The 13,753-nt window shown below is 42.0% G+C and overlaps 1 long non-coding RNA gene across 1 annotated transcript; it reads left to right on the top strand.

Moving 5' to 3' along the window:
• The first annotated feature begins 2,414 nt into the window (after positions 1 to 2,414).
• On the top strand, positions 2,415 to 4,485 carry LOC140529219 (uncharacterized). Its single transcript, XR_011975462.1, has 2 exons — positions 2,415 to 2,741; positions 4,055 to 4,485. It is a non-coding gene; the product is annotated as an uncharacterized lncRNA (long non-coding RNA).
• Positions 4,486 to 13,753: the final 9,268 nt, after the last annotated feature.

Here is a 13,753-nt window from a genome sequence, read left to right as displayed (position 1 = left end):
GTTCCTTTAGGGTGAATGACTACCAAACCCTGAAGATATCTATGACCACATTCATCAGAGGCCATGTGCTACATACAGCTTGTGGAAATCAAAGTTCTCCCATGATGTAGGCAAAGCTGCAAACTACCTCCACAGTGAGACAAATCAGAACTAATTTACCTGGAGAAATTTACTGTCAGCTAAACCCTATCAAACTCAATACTAAGACCTGAGAACTTCCATTTTACCACTTCTTGGCAGATGAGACGAGTACAAGATGAACATCAAGGTGATCTCTCAGTGTTGGCATTTCTCCCAAGAAAGTAAGCCTTGCCTCTCCACTAGCAGACATCACTCCACCTCTTTCTCCACCTGTCTGCCCCTGGAAACAAGTCCTGAGGTGTCAGAGAAAAGCTCTGAGATCTCATTAAGGATTCCATTCCCTGCCTTGTAAAGGCAGCATAAGATTCCGAGCTGCTTGGGTTAGTTTGGCTGCATGGTCTTTCTCCATTTCACTATCAATAAACATTTACTAAATACCTTATCAAGTCCTAGAAGTCTGTGCTGGGCCTCCCTCTCAACAAATTCTGTATTGCCTACAGCTCTACAAGAGAAGAAATCACAGAGACCCTGGTGCCAAGGAGAGAAAGCCCAGGAAGTGGAGGGCTGGTTCTAGACACGATTCTCGGCTGATTTTCCTCTGAAAATCTGTATCAGTTCCTGTGCTTCTCACTGCCTCTGTTTCTTCCTCTGTCACAGAATCAACTAGCCCCTTCGGAGGGGGGGAGGTCACAAGGATTATGTCATCATTGATTCAATTATCTGGAAAATATTGATCATCATATACAAAATACTGTCATAGTGGTCCCAGCTGCATGAAAATGACAGACACGTATATGTCTCCTGACACTGTGGCCCACTCTCAATCATCCATGCTTATGATACCATGAGCCCCAGTGGAGAGCAAGGAGAACACGTCTAATTAAAGTCCATAGATAATCAGAAGGCTCATTTTGGCTTCCTCCTCCTGCCAAATCCTTTATCCAAGCTGCTCAATAGCCATAAAACTGACTAATTTGATTTATACCTCTCTACTCTTCTCTTGCTTCTGTCCACCAGCTGGAGGAAGTATGAATGAAGGGTGGAATATAAAGTGACCACACTCTGAAATGCACACACACACACACACACACACGCACGCACGTATGCACACATACATGCACACGCACACACTGTGGTAAGGCTTTGGCATTTCTAGTGCCATTCTTAGAACCATCTCTGGGGTAATCTTTGGTAAAATCACTCATTGGGAGAAAACAGAAATCTACCAAGTAACTTCTGGGTCAGCATGGTATTTTGCATTGGCATACAGAATTAAGTGGAAGGGACTTCACAATGTGAATTGGATCTCCAACCAGTGACACATCTAGGGCAGGAAGTAGAGAATCAGGTCTGCTGAATCCAATATGGGATACATAGTTTGAGTGACATAATCTGTCAGAATGGAAACAGGAGGGAAAGGGGGCCTGGAGAACCTTTTACAAAATACTTTTCCTTACGAGGTTCTGCAAACTATCTTCTTTGAGACATTTAGGTAGATGTGAATTTAAACCATACTTGGGTTTAACCCAAGTTTTAAAAATGCCTTGGGTATAACTATTCTACAATGCTCTTTTTTCTTTCTTTGATGGGGAGGAACATGAGTGAGGTTGAACTTTCACTAGCCTTGTGGGGAATGAAGTAAAGAGAACAATTGTACTCATAGATGTAACTCTTCCAGAAAGATATGACATGCCAGAAAGCTTAGACCTGCCCAGAGTCTAGGATTTTTTTCTTCCTTACAAATAGGGGTGGGTTACCCACTGTCCCCAAGGAGAGAACATTATGGTGTCTTTTTCTCTCTCCTTCAGCTCCACAGTTGCCTATAAAAAATAAAAAGCAACCAATTACCCAGGTCTAATTACCTCTTTTCAGCTTCCTCCCTGGCAGCAATTTCCATAGCTTTTGCCAAATTCCACTCCACCAACACCCAAATCCAAAAAGCCTGGAGTCAGCTAAGAGGAGGAGGAGGATGAAGAAGAGAAGAAGGTGAAGAGGAGTAGAACGGGGAAGAAGAGAAGGAAGGAGAGCAGGAGAAAGAGGAAGGAGGATGAGGAGGAGGAAGGAGAGGAGGAGAAAGAGGAAGGAGGACAAGGAGAAGGAAGGAGAGGAGGAAGAGGAGGAGGAGGAGAAGAAAGAGGAAAAAGGGAGAAGAGGAGGAAGAGGAGGAGAAAGAGGAGGAGCTGCTGTAGGGACACTCAGCACCACAGCAGGGCACCAGAGTTCAAATTCTGGGAGCTTCAAAGGAGCTCCTGGGCCCCTTGCCCAGGAGGAGAGAGGGAGGCAGCCAAAGTCTGCACGTGGGGGAGGTGGCGCCTGTAAAGTGGAGCAGCACCAAACAACAACAGACAACAACAAAAATAGGATATTGAAATGCTTTTTTTTTTTTTTAAGGCTATTTGTTCTTGCTAAGATAACTGCCTAAGCAATGCAGCTTCAGAGACAAGAGCAATCCCATTGATGGCTTGTGTCAGCTTGCTTAAAGTCTGAGCCCTTTTTTCTCAGGCAGGAACAGAAGAGCTGACATTTACAAATACATAGACAGGAAAGAGGGCAGAAGACTCCAGGGAATGCTGGGAAAGACCTCCTGCCCATTCATCACACAAGGGATTATGTTCCTCCCTGCCTTACCACAGCATCTTCCTGCCTTGGCCTGTCCACAGGTACGTATGAGGGGTTTAGGAGCCCTCCTGCCAGGAACAAAAGGGAGAAAATCTGGATCTCATTCTCCTGACTCACTCCTAAAGATGTCATAGATTGCAAGACCTCTCCCCCTCCATCATGCAAAAAATAATGAGTCAGTTTCCCAAACCCTAATGGCCTGAGGGGCCTAGGCTTCCTTAGGTAGTCAGGGGCCACCTACGATGCTGCGCAAGCCTTCTACCCCAGGGGTAGAAGAACCAGGTGCAGCTCATCGGGGAGTTATGAAGCAAGAGCAGAAAGAATCTGTAGTGCTTCTGTCCGTGCTGAGAACAGGGACGGTATTGTTTAATTGGGTCCTCATGGCTGTGCCCACCCTTCCTGCTCCAACCTGATTCCAATCCCTGAAGAAGCAGGGAGGCAGAGGCTAAATTCATTTGTGGTAGGCAAACCAGATTATGACACTGCTGGCCTATTCACCTTGACTTCCTTTCTGATGGATTCCTAGGTGAAAGGCATACCTAAAATAAACATTCTATAGCATTTTTGGTGGGTTTTTCTCCTTAAATACATAAAAAGCTCCTATCTAGACTGTATATCTACATCTATAGCTATATCTAAATATATATATCTATCTAAATATATACATAAATATCTGTATGTAATAATTATGTTCTGGCCTCACTCTTCTAGAGTGAGGCCTGCTCTGAAGGGTTGGGGTGCCTTTCTCTAATGCCATTGGCTGAAGTTTCCACTAGCTTCGTTTCCTCACCTTTAGATGATAGTGACCAGTCAGACATAGTGGTGGGGAATCTAGGTCCTCAAGTGTGGCCCTTTGATCCAAACTTGATTCAGTCAAAAAACCACACTTGAGGGCCTAGAGGGCCACATGTGGTCTTGAGGCTGCAGGTTTCCTGCTCCTAGACTAGCACCTTAGTTTTATTTAAATACAGCATCAGTCAGTCTTTTAAAAGGGCTACTTATTTCAAGGACAGAGGAATAAGAAAGGTATAATTCCCCTCTAACATCTCAGGGCCTTACTCTCCCCTCTCCCTTCTTAGACTCTGGGGTGTTTAGGCTCACTCTTAGCACAGTTTTTATATAGCATTGGTCCCACCAAGTTCATGTTCACATGCAGGATGACTGCCAGATGAGCCCTGTTCTGGGTACCTTAGGGCCGGATCTGGGAAATCACTCGTGCCCCAGAAGATTGCAAGCTCTTTGAGGATAGGGACTGTCTTTTGCCTCTTTTTGTATCCCGAGGACTTAGCATAATGCCTGGCACATAGCACATGCCTAATAATATTGATTGATTGATCATTCTTTGTTTCTCCAGGCATGGATAGTGAGCTGGCTACAAAACCTGACACTCTGGGACACTATGATGATGGAGATTTGCTCTTCTGACCTTTCCAAACTCTCAGGATCAGTCTTTCATCTCTTCATCCAGAACACAAAACACAGAGACCAAGGACCAGGACTTGTTTCATGAGGACACATTTCAGTCTAGAGTAAAACAACTGGATGGATGGTGGAACGCTGTGAATTTTACTTAGAAAAATTAATGCCTGATAGAGCCACAAGGGATTGAGCAACCAATCAGGATCACATATGGCACTATCAAAGACCATTTAATTATCCTATCTCTGCAGCTGACTCCCAAATCTTTATGTTAATGAATCAATAAGCATTTATGAAATGCTTACTGTGTGTTTCTAGTACTGTACTGGGTGCTGGAGATGCAATAAATGAAACAATCCCTATTCACAAGGAGTTTACCTGGGTTGTTTCTTTATCAGTAAAATGAAAGGGTAGAACTCAATGACCTCTAACTTCCCTCCCAACTCTACATCTATAGTTCTTGGATCTTCTCCTTTTCTGATTATGGATTCTCCCTTTATCCATAATTGTGAAAGCTTATAACCTTGTGTTCTCTTCAGTGACACTGATCCCTCCACTAGGGGCAACCAGGTGGTATAGTGGATAGAGCACCAGTGCAGGAGTCAGGAGGACCTGAGTTCAAATCGCACCTCAGACACTTGACACTCACTAGCTGTGTGACGTTGGGCAAGTCACTTAACCCCAGTTGCCTCATCCTGGGTCATCTCCACTCATCCTGATGAATATCTGGTCACTGGATTCAGATGGCTCTGGAGGAGAAGTGAGGCTGGTGACCTACACAGCCCTCCTTCACTCAAAACAAAGTCAAGTGCAAGTCATGTCATCATTTCTCTGATGGCATGGTCTTCTTCGGCAACGAAGGACGAACACATACCTTCTACCAGGGGAAATAAATATAAACAAAATAAATACAAAGTAGCTAAAATTAGATTGGGAGGCAAGGTACAAGCCATTGAGGGGAAAGGCTTCATGTAGAAATGTCTTGAAAGAATAGATAGATTCTATGAGGCAAAGGCAAGGAGGGAGTGTCTTTCAAGTACAAGGGGCTACCAATACAAAAGCATGGAGACCAGAGATGGACTGTTGTGTGTAAGGGAGGAAGGAAATGAGAATTTATTAAGCACCTACTAAGTGTCAGGCACTTAGAAATGTTATCTCAACAACCCTGGGAGGTAGGTGTTATTATTACTTCCATTTTACAACTAAGGAAACTGAGGCAAACAGTTAAGTGATTTGCCCGGAGATACAGAGATAGTGTCAGGACACACCTGAATTCAAGTATTCCTGACTCCAGGTTCAGGGCTCTATCCACTGTACTGCCTACTTGTCTCTCAGAGAAGCCCTAGTTTCTCTCTCTGAGATTCAGTCTGCAACAACCATCTCCTATTGAACACTGCAAACTAGATAATCCTATAGACATCTTAAATTCTCTGCTAAAGACCCCATCAAACTGACTCCTCTTCAGACTTCTTTATATTTGTCAAGGGCTTCCATTTACCTAGGCTGATACTCCAGAGTTCGAACCCCACGTATCAAATTAGTTGCCATTGTTTCTGCCTCCACAACCTCTCTCACATCTGCTCCTTTCTTTCCATTCATATGGCTACCACCCTAACTCAGACATTTATCACCTCTTGCCTTTTAGTTTATCTCCCTGTCTCAAGTCTCTAATTCTCTAGGATCCATCTCCTAGGTAGTTAGCTGCCCAACTGGTATTCCTCAAGTCTGTAGCATCAACCAGGTCACTCTCCTAGTCAATAAACTCCATTGGCTCCCTATTATCATTGAGATTAAATACAAGCTACTTTGCCAAATTTAATCCCAGGTTCAACATACCCTTCTAGACTTATACTCTATTCCCCTTCAAGTACTCTATGGTCCAGGCAACTGGCTTTCCTGTTATTGCTTACACACAAGATTCCAACTCTCACTTCTGTGCTCTTGTACAAGCTGGTACTCATGCCTAGAATCCATTCCTTCCTTACCACTACCTCTTAGAATCCTTAATTTCCTTCAAAGCTCAACTTGAGCCCCCTTCTACATAAAGCTTTTCCTGATTCCCCCAGATGCTAGTTCCTTCTCCACCAAAACTACTTTGTATTTATTTTAGACATTTTAAAATACTTAAATACGTACCCATGGTCTCCCCTAATAGATTGTAAGCTACTTGAGGGCAAGGTATGTTTAATTTTTATCTTTCTATCCCCTACACTTAGCATATTATTTGATATACAGTAGGCACTTAACAAATGCTTTTAAAAATTGATTGATAAGAGGTATAACATTATTTACTTTCATTAAAAACAAAAGTTTGACAGCTAAGTGGCCAAGTGGATATAGTGTTCTGGGCCTAGAATTAGAAAAACCTGAGTTCAAATATGTCCTTAGACACTTACTGACTGCGTGACTCTAGGCCAATCACTTAACCTCTGTCTGCCTCAGTTTTTTCAGCAGTAAAATGAGAATAAGAGTCATGAGGATCAAATGAGATATTTGTAAAGTTCTTAGCACAGTGCCTGACATCTACTAGGTAGTTAATAAATTCTTATATCCTTCCTTCATGTTTGGACTATTTTTCTCTTTTTAAAGTTTATTAAAGATGATAAAGGAATTACAAAAGACAGGAGGGGGTTGAGGAAGTAAGAGAACGTAAAGACAATGACAGAGGAATAGAAAGAAACAGCTTGATGGGCAATAACTGGAAGTATGAGAGTCAGACATGAGGACCAAGGCTGGCACGTTCTCACCATGTCCCCTAAGACTGGGATTCTCTCTCCTCTACTAATGTCTAACTATTCCCTCTCTCTAATGCTCCTCTGCCCAGCCCACTGCTTCCTGCCCCAATTTCAGGCAGAGTTTTCTTTCTGCTACTTAGAAGAATGAAAATATATCCATTCCCTCTTTCCCCTTCTAAAAAAAAATCTTCTGAACTTTCTGTGTTAGGGCAAGGTTAGAGACTTATAATTTCACTAGACATTGAGAATTCCTAGGGCTGGAATTTCCTTCACTGATTCGGGTCAGCTAACTCATCTGCTAGGGCACTAAGGAATTAAGTGATTTTCTCATGGGGGCAAAGTTAGTATGTGTCAAAGACAGAACTTAAACCAGGTCTTCCTGACTCCAAGGCCATCTCTCATTTTACCAGCTTTCTCTAAAGAGATGTTTGGTGATAAGTATACATGGAAATTGAAGCATCATATTTATATATGTGTACCTATCTATGCTGCTTCAGATATGTACACACACATATATATGTATACAAACAAATTCAAGCTGGCATAACCTGGGTTCAAGTCCCACTTCTGACAGATACTGGCTGTGTGACCCTAGGTAAGTCACTTAATTAGGCAATACTTCAAAATTCTTAAGTTGTACAGAAGGAGCTGATCTACACTAGTAGGTGGTTCATCATCCCCTGAGCTCCTTATACCAAAAAATCATAGATCCGGGTCCTATCCTAAATACACACACAGATATATGTATATGTACATACATACTCATACACACATGTATACACATATAAACATACCATAATTACATATAAAGTGTGTGTATGCATATACATGGAAAAACTAAGGCAGCAGAAACTCAGTTTTTAGTGATCACATAGTAAGTCCGACTAGAATACAGGCCCTGATTAGAGTCCCCAGCCTGTGCACCATACAGACTTAGGCTTTTGTCAATGACAGGACTGCTGTGATCAGTCAAGGCTCCAGTCACAATTTCCCAGGCCACCCTGAGTGTTTTCACATCAAAACTCTGCTGTGGTGATAAGGCGCCCTCTGATTTATCAATTAATGCAAACGCTGCTCACTCCAGCACCCGAGGGCATGGTACAAATGCAGGACATTTAAAAAATATCAAACCTATTTAACAGCTGAGAAATCATAGGAATTGCCAAATAAGTTTTATTCTTTTCCCTCTTTTCTCAGAAATGCCTCTCCCAGCTTCCCCTAAATCCTTTGTCCCTTTTTCCCACCTCCACCATTATGCTTCTTGGATGATTAACAGAATCCCTGCCAGTGTTTGCTAATTGGGTTAATGGAGTGACTGCGTAATTGTTCTCTCCTTTCCTCTACCAACCCACCCTGCTGGCTGCTTTCCGAGTACCTGCCTGGCTGAATCTCTCATCTGTTCCCAGGGCACAAATTTGCAACAACAACTTCCATTGTAGTTCACATCTGGGACTTCGGGGTTTTAAGTGAATCTCCCCGAGGCAGAAAACAGAGGATGCTGCTATTTTGGTTCATCTTTGTACAATGGGGCCATTCTGTGGAGTTTACAGGCAGGGTAGGGTTTGCCTGGGCAAGGGGAAATCTGATCAGAGATGGGACCCAGGCCAGAGAGCAGGGCACTAGGAGAAGAGACAATAGTATGTGGGGCTAAAATTCTGAACTTTTCTCCTCCTCTACTTGGGTTTTGCATTTCATTTTAATCAGTTTCAGATGAAACTGAAAAACCTGTAGCCTCCCAATCCTGGTACTTCAGACCTGGGTCTATGTTGCAAGGATCAGTTTCAGTTTCAAGCCAAGCCTGACCTGGCTTGGTCTGTTCCTAGGGTGGCAACATAGATGGCCTTTCAAATCCCTAAGGCTTCATAGGAGCCAATTTCTCTCAGTACCACTGAGAAACAAGTGGTTTTTGTTGTTGTTGTTGTTTAGGTTTTGAAAGGTGTGTGTCTTCTACTGAAAGCTGTTTTACCTTAAAGAAGTGACTGCTGGGAAAAGTGGAAATGTCTGTGCTGTATAGGGCAGGGTCCAACTGGGGTGGTTATCCCAGGCTATTCAATGGAGGGGTAGGAGGAGGTTTGTGGTTTCTCCTGTCCCAACTAGAGGCAACTAGGTTGTGTAGTGCCTGAAGAGTTGAACCTGGAGATAGCAAGTGTTGAGTTCAGAGCTGGCCTCAGATACTAGCAGTGTGACCCTGCCCAAGTCATTTAACCTTTGTCTGCCTCAGTTTCCTTAATTATAAAAATGGGAATAATAATAGCACCTACCGCCCAGGGTTGTTATGAGGATCAAGTAAGATGATATCTGTAAAAAGCAATTGGCACAGTGCCTGGTGCATCATTGGTACTATATAAATGCTTCCCTTCCCTTGGGAACATGTTTCCTTTCACGGCTCTAATTATTACTTCTAAATCCAGCCTTTCCTCCTTCCAGTCTATCCTTTTTCACATGGTTACTTTTTTAAAAAAAATCTTTTTTAATGCACTAGTCTGACCATGTCAATCCCTTCTACATAAATTGCCTGTGTCTCCATATTGCTAACCTACTATAAACTTGACGGCTGGAAATTTAAGGCCTACCACAATTTGACTCCAATAGCCTTTCTAACCCTATCATTACTAGTTCTTTCCATGCATTCTATGGTTCTTGCCAAACTGGACTACTCCTCATTACTTGATCTTGTCCTGCCTTGTCCTGACTCAGTGCCTTTCCTCCAGGCATGAAGTAGTTTGCTCTCCTCAACAAACACATCTCTGCCTGTTGAAATCTTTCCATTCTTTCCAGGCTTAGCCTCAAAACACATGGAAGCTTCCTCTTACATGCAGTCTTTCCTGATCATCATCTGTCTTCTTAAATCTCCCAAGACAACGTATGGATCCTTCCTTTGCATTTAGCATATTATAACTATATCATGTTGATTTTTGTATCTATTGACCTGCTGAGTAGATTGTAATCTCCTCAGAAGTAAGGATTTGTCTCATTTCATCTCATGTCTACAGCCCATTTAGCACAAAGCCTTATACAAAATTTGTTGCTGTTGTTTAGCCATTTTTTAGTTGTGTCAGACTCTTTGTGACCCCTTTTGGGCTTTTTTGTTGTTTTTTTTTTTTGTCAAAGATACTGGATTTGCCATTTCCTTCTCTAGCTCATTTTACAGATGAAGAAACTGAGGCAGACAGGGTTAAGTTACTTGCCCAGAGTCATACAGCCATTAAGTATCTGAGGCTGAATTTGAACTCAGCTCTTCCTGACTCCATGCCAGGCACACATCTGCTGTGCCAGCTAGCAGCCCTTATACATCATAGGCATTTAGTAAATGTTTATTGAATTGAATTCATCTAAAAAAGTAGCTAACTGGTTCAGATGCTGCCAACTTCTCAAGCCCCCAACCAAGTTCTGGATGGCTGGAGAAGTTTTGCACTGATCACAACTTCAGGAGAAGGAGGCTCCCCAAAGGTTCACTCAGAAAAGAAATACAGAGGGTTTGCTTTAGGGCACTGTCCTCAGTGACTCCTAAGTCTGAGTGTGACCATAAGTGTATCACTGCCCTCTGCTGGATGGCATTTTCAAGGCTGTTGCTGAAATTTAAGGCCAACATTGACCTTCCTCTTTGTGTATGGGCACCATGTTTCATTCCCTATCTATTACAGGACAAAGCTACCAGGCAAGTTTGTTTTGTGCCCAGTTTCATCGTCCATTTTTCTTTCCCATGTGCCTTTCACCGAGTTTCTAAGAGCTGGGAAAGATGCAACGTAAATCAATCAACTAGGAATCTGTACTTGCTCCTTGGCCTCAAAGACTTTTAAGTTTTTTATGTGGCTATGGCAATGAAGAACTAATGCCAGTATGAAGTAGGAAGATGGAAGCAGCCCTTACTATTTTTAACTTTCTCTTCTTGTCTGTTTGTAGACCTAGAATACTATTGTATCCGATATGACTGGAAAAGGAAATGGTATGATGGAAAATGGCATGAGAGATCAGAATAATATTTTTCTACTGCAGTAGTGATCTGGTCAGAGCAGAGAAAAGCAATCTATTGGGTAAATAACCACAATGTGGAGTAAGTCTCTTAACCTTCTAGGCCTTGATTTCCTCATCTATAAAATTACAGGCATTACATAAGATAAATCTCTATGTTAGCCTTAACGATCATGACCCTCTGACGTGAAAATCAAGGAATCAGACATTTGAGTTATTAACACTTGTGACAATAATAGGATGGGGAAAAGTACCTCATCTTCAAAAGAGGGAGCTCTCAGAGAAATGCTTTCATAGGCAAGTATTTTAGCCATCAGACTGGCTTGGGAACACATCTGAAGACTGAGATGATTTTTTTTTTCAATCACTTCCTCTGTAAGAAGAAGAATTTGGTCAGTTGAATAGGACTTTTTCTCTGCTGAATTAATTTAGTCCTCTTAAGAAGTCTTTAAGCCTTCACTTTCCTTACTCCAATCTATTCTTTAGAGCCCTGCTAGAAACATTTTTATGTACTGATCACAGTTTCTAGGCCATCTATAAATATTAATTTAACTTTTGGCCCTCTAAATGTGAGATCATTGTTCAATGACCTAAAGGATACTCTACTACAGAAAATGAATCATATTAATTATATAAATATTGTTATTATATATAAACTGAACAAGAAGACGAGTTAAATGGGAGGATGGCTTATAGTCTCTTCATGGAAATACAAATAACCATAGCTGGTTTTGTATGTCCAAAGGCAACAAAAAACATCATCTAATAGGATACTTGTTCATCTCTGTTGTTGGGTCAGGCAACAAGCATTTATTTAATAATGTTCATTATATTCTAGGGGCATCTAGGTGATACAATGGATAGATAGCAGGTACTGGAATCAGGAAGATGATTCTTCCTGAGTTCAAATCTATCTCCAGTTGTGGGGACCCTGGGCAAGTCACTTAACCCTGTTTGCCTCAGTTTCCTCATATGTAAAATGAATTGGAGAAGGAAATGGCAAACCACTCCAATATCTCTGCCAAGGAAATCCAAATAGGGTCACAAAGAGACAGACATAACTGAACTTGGCTGAGTGTTAGGGATACAAAAACACAGTCCTGTGCTTAAGGAGCTCATAGTCTAATAAGGGAAACAACATACAAACAACTATGTACAAACAAGATATGTACAGGATAAACTGGAGATAATCTTGGAGGAAAGAACAATAAGGTGATTCAGGAAAGACCTTCCAGAAAGTTGGATTTTAGCTGAGACTTGAAGGAACCAGATGAAGATCCTCAAACGCCTTAAGAAGGCTGTCTACAGTCAAGGCCTCCATTACCTTTTCTCCTACTTTCTTTAATAAAGTTGGAAACCAGACTGTTTAGAATTGAACTGCCCTCTTTCAAGTTACCAATGATCTTTTTAATGTCCAAATCTAAAGGCATTTCCTCAGTCCTCATCCTTCTTGACTTCTTTGTAATCTATGACACTGTGGATCGACCTTTTCTTTTTCAGACTCTTTTCTTTTTAGGTTTTGGTTGTTCTGTGTGCGCTTTCTCTCTCCCTCCTACATATTTAGTCTCCTTTGCTGAATCTTTCCTCAGGTCACATTCAGTGATGGTGGATGTACCTCAAGGATCTATCTTTGACCCTCTTCTCTTCTCCCTCTGTACTATTTTGTTTGGTGATCTCATCAGTTCCATGGATTCAGTTATCACCTCTTGACAGATGATTCTCAGATCTATTTATCCAGCACTAACTTCTTTCTTGACCTCCAATCTCACATCTCCAACTGCCTACTCAATATCTCAAGGTGGACATTTCAAAAACAACTTAAACTCAACATGTCCAAAACTGAACTCATTATCCTATTTCCTAACATTCCTATTTCTATCTAGGGTACTACCATTTTCTGAGTCACCCAGGTTCTCAACTTAGGTGTTACCTTTAATTCCTTATTTTCTTTCAGCCTCCCATATACAATCTTTTGCCAAGTGTTTTCAAATCACCTTTTGAATATCTCTCACATACACTCCCTTCTCTCCATTCACACAGTCACTACCCTGGTGTAGGGCAGCTAGGTGGTACAGTGGATAGAGCACCAGTGCAGGAGTCAGGAGAACCTGAGTTCAAATCTCACCTCAGACACTTGACACTCACTAGCTGTGTGATCTTGAGCAAGTCACTTAACCCCAATTGCCTCATCCTGGGTTATCTCTAGTCATCCTGATGAATATCTGGTCACTGGATTCAGACGGCTCTGGAGGAGAAGTGAGGCTGTGACCTACACAGCCCTCCCTCATTCAAAACAAAGTCAAGTGCAAGTCATGTCATTATTTTTCTGATGGCATGGTCTTCTTTGGCAATGAAGGACAAACACACCCTGGTGCAAGTCCTCATCAGTTCACACTTTGACTATTACAACAGCCTTCTGGTTGGCCTCTCTTTGAAAGTCTCTCTCCACTCTAGACCATCCTCCACTCAGGTATAAAAATGAACTTCCTAAGGCATAGGTTTGACTACGTCAACTCTCCCATCCCCCACGTCCTTTAGACAATAAAATCCAGTGGCCCCCTATTACTTCCAGGATTAAATATAAAATCCTATGTGTAGATTTTAAAGTCCTCCATAATTTGGTCCCCTCCTCCCTTTCCAGTCTCCTAACACCTTACTTCCCTCTGCAATCCAGTGGCTCTGGCTTCCTCACTGTTTCTTACACAAGATGATCCATCTTCTGATTGTGCATTTTCACTAGCTATTCCCTATACATGGAATCCTCTCCCTCCTCATCTCCACTGTCTAACTTCCCTGGCTTCATTGAAGCCTCATCTAAAACCTTATCTTCTTCAAAAAGACTTTCTTGATCCACTTGACTGCTAGTACCTTCCCTCTGAGATTATCTCCAATATATCCTGTATGTATTTTGCTTGTACATAGTACAA

This window comes from Notamacropus eugenii, chromosome 2 (assembly GCF_028372415.1).
Source record: "Notamacropus eugenii isolate mMacEug1 chromosome 2, mMacEug1.pri_v2, whole genome shotgun sequence".
Taxonomy (NCBI): domain Eukaryota; kingdom Metazoa; phylum Chordata; class Mammalia; order Diprotodontia; family Macropodidae; genus Notamacropus; species Notamacropus eugenii.
This window is presented reverse-complemented; position numbering and strand designations above follow the sequence as displayed.